The 11565-nt window shown below is 39.7% G+C and overlaps 2 long non-coding RNA genes across 2 annotated transcripts; both read right to left on the bottom strand.

Annotated features, from left to right (window-relative positions):
* Positions 1-1366: 1366 nt before the first annotated feature.
* LOC135745442 (uncharacterized) lies at positions 1367-5581 on the bottom strand. Its single transcript, XR_012338056.1, has 7 exons — positions 3408-5581; positions 3177-3328; positions 2771-3098; positions 2560-2639; positions 2188-2351; positions 1828-1963; positions 1367-1724 (listed from the first exon to the last, which is right to left on the bottom strand). It is a non-coding gene; the product is annotated as an uncharacterized lncRNA (long non-coding RNA).
* Positions 5582-5755: 174 nt separating this feature from the next.
* LOC135745495 (uncharacterized) lies at positions 5756-7418 on the bottom strand. The gene is made up of 5 exons (XR_012338057.1): positions 7224-7418; positions 6909-7078; positions 6581-6771; positions 6209-6304; positions 5756-6085 (listed from the first exon to the last, which is right to left on the bottom strand). It is a non-coding gene; the product is annotated as an uncharacterized lncRNA (long non-coding RNA).
* Between the last annotated feature and the right edge of the window lie 4147 nt (positions 7419-11565).

Below are 11565 nucleotides of genomic sequence, written 5' to 3' on the forward strand. Positions count from 1 at the left end.
AGTTTTTGGAGTATGTCGTTTGCTTGCTTAATCGCATGTGGCAATTTGAAAAAATAAAGAAAAAAAGAAAAAAAAATAGCACCTTATGTTTTGAATGGATGCACAGTATTTGTTTATTTCCGCTTTTTTGAGAATGGATGACGTGCTATAGTCACGTGGTGAAGGAAAGGAGATTAAAGGGAGTGTGACGAGCCCGGAAGTACTGCGTCTAAGAAGTGTTTGTGTTTACCTGGTGTGAGTGTTTGGCCTGCTGTGGGAGGATGGACGGCGTTTGGTCAGAAGTGCTTGTTGTTAATACCGGAGCGAGCGACACGGAGCTTTGCTCAGATTCTCAGATTCCCGGATCGACAGCTTATGAGCTAAACTATCGACCGAATGAAATTCGCCGACTTTGTGTGTCCCAGAGGTTCCTTACACTCCACTACAGTGAGATTCATCACAGCAAAACTTGGGTTAGTGTCCGCACTTCTTCCTTATCCACGCTCATTCATCCACCACTACACACGCACATCATAACATGCACACACTATTCACATCTGCACATTCAAGCGTGGTTGTTTTTCTTATGTGTTAATCCTTATTTTCTACTGTCATGATTTGCATGTAAATGTGATGTTTATATGTGAAATGCACTTAATATTTACGTAATGTTTATTTTCTTTTTTATGTACAACCTGTCTGGCGCCCGAACATTTTGTTTTTTTTATATTATAAATTTACCTTGGCCGGTCTACCTAGGTGTGTGAAAGCCGCCCATCACGTGATCAAACGGTGGCACAGTGGTAGTGTGTTAGGCAGCGGTGGGGTAGACCCGGGTTCAAAACCCAACTAGGCCAAAGTTTTTTTTATAAAGTAAATTGAGTTTAGGCGACCACCGTTACAGAGTGGCGCCCGAACAGGGACTTGGAACTTAAAGACTTGAACTTAAACACTTACTCTTCAAAGAGAGACTTTAACACATGAATTTGAAAATTTAACCTTGAATGTGGGATTTTTGAGCAAGCTTTGAAATGCTTGTGGTTTGTTGAATATAAGGGAAAAACCATTGAAACGTTGAATTGGGAAATGTTTGCAATGTCTGAAATGAAACTTTGAATACATGTGGTTTTGTGGATTTTTGTTATTTTGAGGGAAAATTGTGATTAAGTGGTACAGAAAAAAAAAACCAAATGCTTATTTTGCCTGTGAAAATTGGGGTGTAGATTTTTGTGTGTGACAATTAAGGGATAGTTTCTTTAGGGTAAAATACTGTGTCTGACCATTTGAAAAAATACCTTGTGTTTTGTGGAAACTGTGGTGTAAAGAAAAACTGGCACACCCACATTTACTGATTTACATTTACATTTATTGATTTTCTCCCCAACATTTTGGTTAACACACACACACAACAAACATGGCTGCAACTCCTCCTTCCCCATCTACCTTTGTGGAAATGGAATCTCCACCAGACATCTCCACTCCAGTATGGAGACCTGCCCAGCAACCATTGCTACCTCCCCCAAGACCTCTTACTCTTACCCCTGCATTTTATAATATTTCAACACCACATGGCTCAGCCTTTCCAAGAACTCATGTGCATATGTCTCCTCCTGCTCCAACTGGTGGTGCTTCTGTGCAAACGCACACCTGGGTATCTCAAGTGGATGATATGCAACTATGTAGCACATCAGGAGCTGAAACCCCTTCTTCAGTGTCTCAGCATGCTTTGCCAAATACCCTGCCAACTCCAGGAAGAGAAATACAACAGGTCACAACTCATTTACAAGGGAATTGGAATACCTTAATTGATTGTATAAAGGAACAACATAAGTCAGTGAGTGAACTTACCAAGGTAGTGAAGGCTGCTGCTTCTCACCACAAGAGCCAGATTGTTGATCTTGCTACACAAGTGGAGGACAATAGAAGACAGATCTTCACTCTGTTTTCCACTGCCAGGCAACAAGAGGAGTCTGAACTAGATAACCTGACGAAGGCCATGAAACAGATGATCACAGATGAATTCCAGAAGGTGGAATCTACATTAGTGTCCGAGGTATGCTTCATGATTGATCAGCTACAGTCAGAGGTTCAGCAGAACATTAAAGCTGTTCTACAAGCGTTTCAAACCAGTCAAGATCATCTAACCTCAGAACTCCAACAAAGTGTTACTCAAACTGACAAATTGGTCATTGATGTAAAAGAACTAACCGGTAAAGTTGAAAAAGTTTTTCAAAGTGTCAAGAAGACAAGTGAGGAGCAACTGAAGTCCAGTGTATCAGTACCACCAGTGCCTAGTTCTACCGTTTCAGCATCTCCGCCATCTGATTCCACTCCTGTAACTGGGGTGTCTGCTCCAGCTTCTCTTCCAGCACCTATGGTTAAAAGTGACCACATTAAATTAACCTTTCCTACTTTTGGAAGGCCTTCTGTTGATGCAGACCCACTATTATATCTCACCAAATGTCAAGATTTTTTGGCCCTTCATCCCCTACCAGATGCAGATATTTTGGCTACTTTTCGTACTGTCTTATACGGAACAGCACGAGACTGGTGGGAAGTAAGTCCAACAAACATAACTACCTGGAATGGTTTTGAGGCTGCATTCTTAACTGCTTTCCTTTCTGAGGACTATGAGGACGAGCTAGCAGAACGTGTTCGTACTAAAGTTCAAGGAGACACAGAAACAATTAGAGATTTTTCCTTTTCCTACAGAGCTCTCTGCAAAAGATGGAAGGCAGACTTAACTGAAGGTGAAATTGTTAAAATGATACTGAAGAATATAAAGCCGTACCTCGCCAGCCAACTACGTAGCTGAGTGACTACAGTGGAAGAACTGGTTAAACTGGGTCACCAGCTCGAGAAAGACTTTGAGCAACAGCTTCGCTATGAAGACCGTATAGGCATTAAACAGTCCTCACCCTCACAAAGACCTCCTTTAAATCGGCCTACTGAAAGAATGCCAGTTCAGTGTTGGAGATGTAGAGGACAGCATCCACCAGGTAAATGTCCCCATTATACCTCTCCACAGTCACCTCAGACGTCTGGTTCACAGTACCCCAACAGTGGAAAGCATCATCATCACTCTAAATCAAGTGGTCAACCTTCCAATAGCTCTGTTGCTGCAACGAAAGCACATCCCCAATCAGCCAACAAGAAAACCCCCTCCTAAATACAGTCTAACGAAAAAGTGATTATACCTCAACAACTAATTGTACCCATCCGTATTGATGCCTGGGCGGGTAAGGCTATTGTGGATACTGGTGCAAGCTATACCCTGATCAATGAGAACCTTATGAGGCAGTTTATCTCATTAGACCAACTCCAACCATGGTCCCTTGGTCCTCTTTACCTGGCAAATGGGAAAGCAGAGGTTCCATTAGGATGGTTCAATACTACCATACATCTTCATAGTCAGTCCTTTACTATACCTGCTGCCGTTCTTTCAACCCACGCCCTAGCTTATGCTGTGGTCCTGGGTTTGGATTTCATCTTCTTCAGTGGTCTGCAAATCAATGTGATTGACCAAAAATATTCTTTCAAGATTGCCCCTTCTGAAGACTATCCTTTTCAACTAGGAAATGCAAGTGTTCCACCCGTTGTTGACTCACAACCCTGGAAAGAAAGACCACAACTCAAGGGAAACAAACAAAGCCTTTCTCTATTAACTGCTGTTCCTCCATCAGGTCCTCTGCTGTCTTTACAACCTGATATTTCAACTGATGAGGCATTAATCAGAAATGCAGTGGATGCAGCGCACTTACCTCCAGATGGGAAGCAGAGATTGCTTCATATTCTTTCAAGTAACCCTCAAGTGTGTACACTCCGTACAGGACAGGGTTATTATAGTTTTAAAAAAAATATTAGTTTTTATTTTGTTTTGTAATGTGTTATTTTATTTCAGTTTAGTTTTAGTTATTTTTAGTGGTGCATAAATAGTTTTGATTTCGTTTCTATTTTTCAAAAATCATTACTTTTAGTTTTTATTTAGTTTTAGTATAGTTTTAGTCTTTAGCATAATATCATGGTTGTGTACATACACCTTGCCAAATCTGGAAATGTTGAAAATACGATGAGAATAAGAGGATTTAAAAAAAGTTTTGTTTATTTAGTACTATCAATCAAAGGCCGGGACAAATACCACACCAACCAACACTCTAAATTCTGTTGTGTTATTTGGGTAAATATAATATACATGTATAAATATACATGTTTGGTTATAAATAATCATATGCTGGGTTGTTAACACAAACATGAGTTAAAACAACCCAGCATTGCATTGAAACAACCCAGCATATGTTTATTTCAGCACAGTAAATTTATTTCAGCACATCTTACTTGTACAAACTTATGTCTGTGCACAACAACTGAAAATCAATGCAAAGTTTAATGTTCTGCCTATGAGTGTCCATTTCTGTACCAGAAGAGATCGCTGTACTAACATAAAATGCTTATTTGTTGACTAAATATTAATATATAATATTATTTGTTGATTATCCGCAAAGGCATATAATAGTTTCAGATTAGTTAAGCGGACATTCTGTATCATAGCAACCAAAAAGCGTCAGCTAACACTGCCAAGCAAGTGGTTGGTGTTAGCGTTTTCAGGCATATTTAACGTTTTAATGCTTCCGTGTAGAGATAATTAAGCCTTTTTCAGTTATTGTAATGGTTTGCCAGCAGAAACAAATTGTCTTACTAAACTAGCCGTTAGCAACAAGATGATGTTTTCTGAACCGAACTGTTGGCTCGGGGGCAGGGATCCAGTGCCCTGACAGCGTCATACACATCACGTGACGCTGCTGTGCAGGTCAGGAGCTCTAATAGACTGCCACCTATTGGTCATTAATGATTCAGCAACGTCTGCTCATTTGCTTATGATCCGGTAATATGGGTGACTCTGTGTTCAACTGCTGATCCAATAACATTTAAAAAACGAAAACGCAAGTTTTGTTTTCCTAAATTATAGTTAGTTTTAGTTAGTTTTACAGGTCCACATTATAGTTTAGTTTTAGTTTTTTTTAGAAACCTTCGTTTTTATTTTATTTCAGTTAACGAAAATGTTTTTTCACTAATAGTTTCAGTTTTCGTGATAGTTTTCGTTTACGATAATAACCCTGGTACAGGACAGACTGATGTTCTACAACACCACATTTACTCCACATGTCAGGTACCAATTAAACAAAGACCCTATCGACTCTCCCTAGTTAAGCAACTTGCAATGGAAAAGCAGCTTGATGAAATGTTGAGCCAAGGAATAATTGAGCCATCTCACTCTAGTTGGGCTTCACCTGTGGTCTTAGTACCTAAAAAAGACGGCAAATTAAGATTCTGCGTGGATTATCGAAAAGTTAACTCTGTCACAGAAAGCGACGCTTACCCTCTTCCCAATATCACTGAAATCTTGGAATCACTCTCAGGAGCAGCAATTTTCTCCACCATTGACCTAAACAGTGGATACTGGCAGGTGGCAATGGATCCTGACTGTAAGGCCAAAACTGCTTTTATCACTTCTGCAGGTATATATGAATTCAATGTTATGCCATTTGGTCTTAAGAATGCTCTAGCAACATTCCAGAGACTGATGGAGATAGTCCTGGGAGAGTCCAAGAGGAAAATATGCTTTGTCTACATTGACGACATTATCATTTACTCGCACTTCCACAACATACAAACAGTTCTCTACAGATTAGAAGCTGCTGGTCTAACAATTAATTTGAAGAAGAGCAAGTTTTGTCTTCAAGAACTTGGCTTTCTAGGACATGTTGTCAGCGTTCAGGGAATTACAGCAGACCCAAGCAAAACACAAGCCATTCAAACCTACCCTGTGCCTAAGAATGTGAAGGATGTTCAGAGGTTTCTTGGATTGGCGGGGTGGTACCATCGTTTTGTCCCAAATTTCTCAAGAATAGCCGAACCCCTAAACTCACTGAAAAAGAAAGGACATTGATTTGAATGGACAACATCATGCCAACAGGCCTTTGAACAGTTAAAAGCTTGCCTTACCACACCTCCTATCCTTGGCCATCCCGACTTTCAGCTTCCCTTCATTGTATATACGGATGCCAGTGATACTGGTTTAGGAGCCATCCTGGCACAACGTAAAGACCTGGACAAAGAAGAGGTAATTGCTTATGCTAGTAGAACCCTAACTGGGGCTGAACTAAACTACACCGCAACTGAGAAAGAATGTCTGGCAGTTGTGTGGGCCCTGGAAAAATGGCAACATTACCTAGAATACAAACTCTTTACAGATGTCACTGACCATTCTGCACTCCAATGGGTCATGAATTCTACCAAAACCACCAGCCATCTCATCCGTTGGGTCCTGCGATTACAAAAATTTGATTTTGTCATCGAGTACAGGAAAGGGAAACTCAATGTGGCCCCTGATGCTCTATCTAGGTCATCTACACCCATCTCCAGCTGTAACTTGTATGCAGGCAACAAAGATACAGAACTGCCGTGGTCTGATGTTGACTTGTGGAAGGAGCAGCAGGAAGACCCTGATATTATGAAACTCATGCAAGCATTATCGGAAAATTGTGCCGATCTGAAGGATCAATATGAAATAATAGAGGGAAAACTGTATCAAAAGACATACCTGTCGAACAACCAGCTGCACTACAGAGTTTACATTCCCAGCAGTCTCAGATCCTCATTCCTGCAACACTACCATTCCAGCCCTCTAAGTGGTCATGGAGGGATCTTCAAGACTTATAAGAGGCTCCAGAATGTGGCTTTCTGGCCGGGCATGTGGTCTGACGTGAAACGTCATGTAAGAGCGTGCACAACCTGTCAAACATTGAAAAGTGATACTCAAAAACCTGCTGGGAAACTGCAACAAATCACTACGAGTCGACCAAACCAAATGCTGGGAGTCGACATTATGGGTCCTTTGCCACGGAGTACCAGCCAAAACGAATACTTACTTGTTTTTGTCGATTACTACTCTCGATGGGTGGAATTGTTCCCAATGCGAAGTGCTACTGCCCTGAATATTGCCACTATCTTCAGAAAAGAAATTCTGACTCGATGGGGTGTACCAGATTTCATCATCTCAGACAGGGGTGTCCAATTTGTTTCTTCTGTCTTCAGAGAGCTGTGTGAGAATTGGAGCATTACTCCCAAATTAACTACTGCTTACCACCCACAAACCAATCTAACAGAGAGAATTAATCGCAACCTCAAGACCATGATGGCTGCCTATGTGGAAGACAACCACAAAAAATGGGACCAGTTCTTACCTGAATTCCGTTTTGCTTTAAATTCAGCTGTCCAAGAAACTATTGGACTAATGCCTGCAGAACTCCAACTTGGCAGAAAACTCCAAGGTCCTATGGACAAAATCCTGCATAACACTAATTTGACTCCAGATGCTGATTCCTATAATGTATTTCATCATCTTCATCAACTCCAACAGCAAGCCAAAGAAAACAGTGTGAAAGCCAAGAAGAGACAACTGAGAAATTATAACAACAAAAGGAGAGACTTAACATTCCAAGACAAAGATCGTGTATGGTTACGTAACTTCCCTCAGTCTAGTGCATTACGTAATTTTTCTGCAAAATTAGCACCGAAATGGAAGGGGCCTTACCGTATTGTGCAGCAACTGGGTCCGGTGAATTATCGAATAGCCCTGGAAGACACCGGAGAGGATGTACGTACAGCACATGTCTGTAACTTAAAAATGTGCTTTCCTACAGCTGAGGAGTTGGAGTCTCAGGAAAAGGACAAACTTTGCCAGTTGATTCAAGACACCTCTGATGAGGAGTTCCTAGGTTTCTAACCTATTTGTTTTTGAGTTTTTTTTATGTTGTTTTTTGTTGTTTTTCGTCCAACCATAGGTTGTTTTTTTCCAGTGGGGGAGAGTGTGGCAATCTGAAAAAATAAAGAAAAAAAGGAAAAAAAACAGCACCTTATGTTTTGAATGGATGCACAGTATTTGTTTATTTCCGCTTTTTTGAGAATGGATGACGTGCTATAGTCACGTGGTGAAGGAAAGGAGATAAAAGGGAGTGTGACGAGCCCGGAAGTACTGCGTCTAAGAAGTGTTTGTGTTTACCTGGTGTGAGTGTTTGGCCTGCTGTGGGAGGACGGACGGCGTTTGGTCAGAAGTGCTTGTTGTTAATACTAGAGCGAGCGACACGGAGCTTTGCTCAGATTCTCAGATTCCCGGATCGACAGCTTATGAGCTAAACTATCGACCGAATGAGATTCGCCGACTTTGTGTGTCCCAGAGGTTCCTTACACTCCACTACAGTGAGATTCATCACAGCAAAACTTGGGTTAGTGTCCGTACTTCTTCCTTATCCACGCTCATTCATCCACCACTACACACGCACATCATAACATGCACACACTATTCACATCTGCACATTCAAGCGTGGTTGTTTTTCTTATGTGTTAATCCTTATTTTCTACTGTCATGATTTGCAAGTAAATGTGATGTTTATATGTGAAATGCACTTAATATGTACGTAATGTTTCTTTTCTTTTTTATGTACAATGTATGAATGATGTGGGACACGAATCTGCCAGTTCGGAAACGAACCAGAGACGCGGTCACTACAGGATTGTGAAGACGTGTTTTTTGTGTTTTTTTTATGAATGATCCAATAAACTGAATTGATGTGGACTGCTATTGAGACTTTGTTTTTTGTGTGGTAACGGATGGTTTCTGGGATTTACCTAACTCTTTCACTTTGACGGGGTTAAACCTGTCTGGCGCCCGAACATTTTGTTTTTTATATATTATAAATTTACCTTGGCCAGTCTACCTTGGTGCGTGAAAGCTGCCCATCACGTGACCAAACGGTGGCGCAGCGGTGCGTTAGGCCGCCGTGTGGTAGACCAGGGTTCAAAACCCGCCTAGGCCAAAGTTTTTTTTATAAAGTAAATTGAGTTTAGGCGACCACCGTTACACGCATTAAACATGATTTGTAAAATGTAAACTACATAAAAAGTGAATTATACTGTTTTGAATGTCCGTGTATGAGCATGAGTGGAACTGAAGAGGCTTACAGCATCTGTTTTTACACGAATAAAGTTCAACATAAGCATATATTACTTAAATACCAATGTTGTGGGGTCTACGTTTTTTATCCATTTTATTTTGATGAAGATGACACAATATAACATCGTGACTACATGAAAAGAGCTTTAACTGTTATAAAAATACAGATTTGTGAGCATTTGTGGAACTGAGGGCGTGAAAATACACACGAAACACACGTGATTGTTGTCATGGTGAATCCGACCAATCTTGAAACAGCTGTGTCGTCATTACAGCCCGTGCAGCTCCTCTTCGCGAGCTGCGCTGGCTAACTCAGGCGGCTGATCTCGAATCGCTCTCGCGGTACTTAAAAACCACATGACACATTCACGTGCCTGCAGCGCCAGCTTAAGTCGGACAAAGTTACTAACCGGTATGCACTGCTTCAAGTCAGCCGCCAATCGGCCTGCACAGCGTTGCATGAAGTCGAACACACCTATATTACAGTTTTTCTGAATTGCTAAAACACTTAACTTCAATCTCTGAACCAAATTCATAGTGGCCTAAACACATCTGTCAAATCATGCACTCGTTTTGCAAAATTCTAAACACAAACTTCTCACTAAAACACACATTTCACACTGCAATGCACTTGTTTTATAAATGCTAAACACAGGCAGGCAAAAGTTGAACACAACTACAACACTGTTATCATTGAGTAAACACAACAACTCAAAATTCTACACACTTTTATCTATTGGTATTTTTTACCAATTGTGTGAATTGGAAACAGTCTGAGAGGTAGATGAAGAGTATGAGGAAGAAAAAGACACCAGAGACGATGCAATTGGCAAAATTTGCAGTTGGTTTGCTGACTTTTTACAAAATACAAGTGCTGCTTACAGTCATTTTGAAAACGTACTATTACTTGCAGTACTTACAGTAAAGTATTCGCTATATTCACTGAACTAAACTTGTGATTACAGTAATAGAGATTTTTAACAGTATTTGTCAAGTGTGTTGTTATGTACAATAAACATGTATTTTTCTGTAAGCAGATCTCCTGGATGTTGTGTTTTCCATTTTTTAAGGTAGTGTCTAATGGATGCTTGTAGTGTTTTATATTATAGACTTATTTGTGTATGATTTGAAAGCTTAGTTTGATTTTGAGTACAAGTGAAATGGTTTTGAAGGAATTGTTTGATTTTGCTGGAAGAGTCAGGGGTTCTGTGAATTTTGTTTAAAATTGGGATTTGTGTTTAAGGTTTTGAGAAAATGAGTGATGGTTTCAAAAAATGTGTTTTAACAATTCAGAAAAACTGTAATGCCCACGTGTAGGCATAGTGGACGTCACGTGACATTCATACCTGACCCCTTCTCCCAACGAACAAACAAACAAGACAGCCGAGGGGGGAAAGTAACAAACAAGAGGACAGCGGAGAAAACAAGGCGTGCCGAAGCTTTACAAAACACAAACAATAATGAACAGAGACAACATGAGCGAAAGAACAAAGAGGGTACATTATTTCAGCGAAAAAAAGCTGGCTACCGGGATGGCGAGTGGGATCACATCAGTCCGTGTAACGGGATTGGTGAATGTATGAATGATGTCATTGGGATTCCCCAGAAAGACCCAATGAACGGATTTGAGAAGAATGCAGGTACGGATCGCTGGAAAGAGACAGAAAACACCCAATACACACACAGGAACGTAACAATAAATATCAATAAATAATTAAACAGAAAAAAATAAATTAATAAATAAATCGAAAATTTAATATATAAAAATATATAAATTAATAATAAATGATTGTGTAAATGAAATAAATAAATAAATATATCAAGTAAAACACACACAGGAACTTAACAATAAATATCAATAAATAATTAAACAGAAAAAATTTAAATTAATAAATAAATCGAAAATTTAATAAATAAAAATATATAAATTAATAATAAATGATTGTGTAAATGAAATAAATAAATAAATATATCAAGTAAAAAAATGAAAAAAAGTTTATAGATCACCAGCATACCAGCACCAAAACACAACATATGCTGGTATGACCAGCATGGGATGCTGGTGCTAATGCTGGTTTAGCTGGTGCTAATGCTGGTTTGATGCTGGTTTAGCTGGTGCTAATGCTGGTTTGATGCTGGTTTAGCTGGTGTTCACTAGCAAACCAGCACCAAAACACAACATATGCTGGTCTTGCTGGTATGCTGTTTTTTTCAGCAGGGAGGCTTCCCGTTTGAATTTAATAAAGGATTTAAAGATTTTATTGTGCCATATTTAATGGTCCTTAATCAGTATAGGGTGAACAAATGTTTTCCAGACTATTTCTCTAAAGCAATAATTTCAGTAATATACAAGAAAGGTAAGGATCAGATTAAATGTACCTCCTGTAACACATTGTATGTGTTATACATATATGAGGTTATGAGGACATCTAGTGGCCTTCTGATACATTAACGTCCACTTGTGTATGTTTTATTACTGAAAGTTAGTTAAATAAAGTTATGTGTTATGGAGCAGCAGTGTTCGTTTGTCTGTCTAAAGAACAGAACAGCTCCTAAAGGGCCATTTTACTTTA

This window comes from Paramisgurnus dabryanus, chromosome 12 (assembly GCF_030506205.2).
Source record: "Paramisgurnus dabryanus chromosome 12, PD_genome_1.1, whole genome shotgun sequence".
NCBI classification, from domain to species: domain Eukaryota; kingdom Metazoa; phylum Chordata; class Actinopteri; order Cypriniformes; family Cobitidae; genus Paramisgurnus; species Paramisgurnus dabryanus.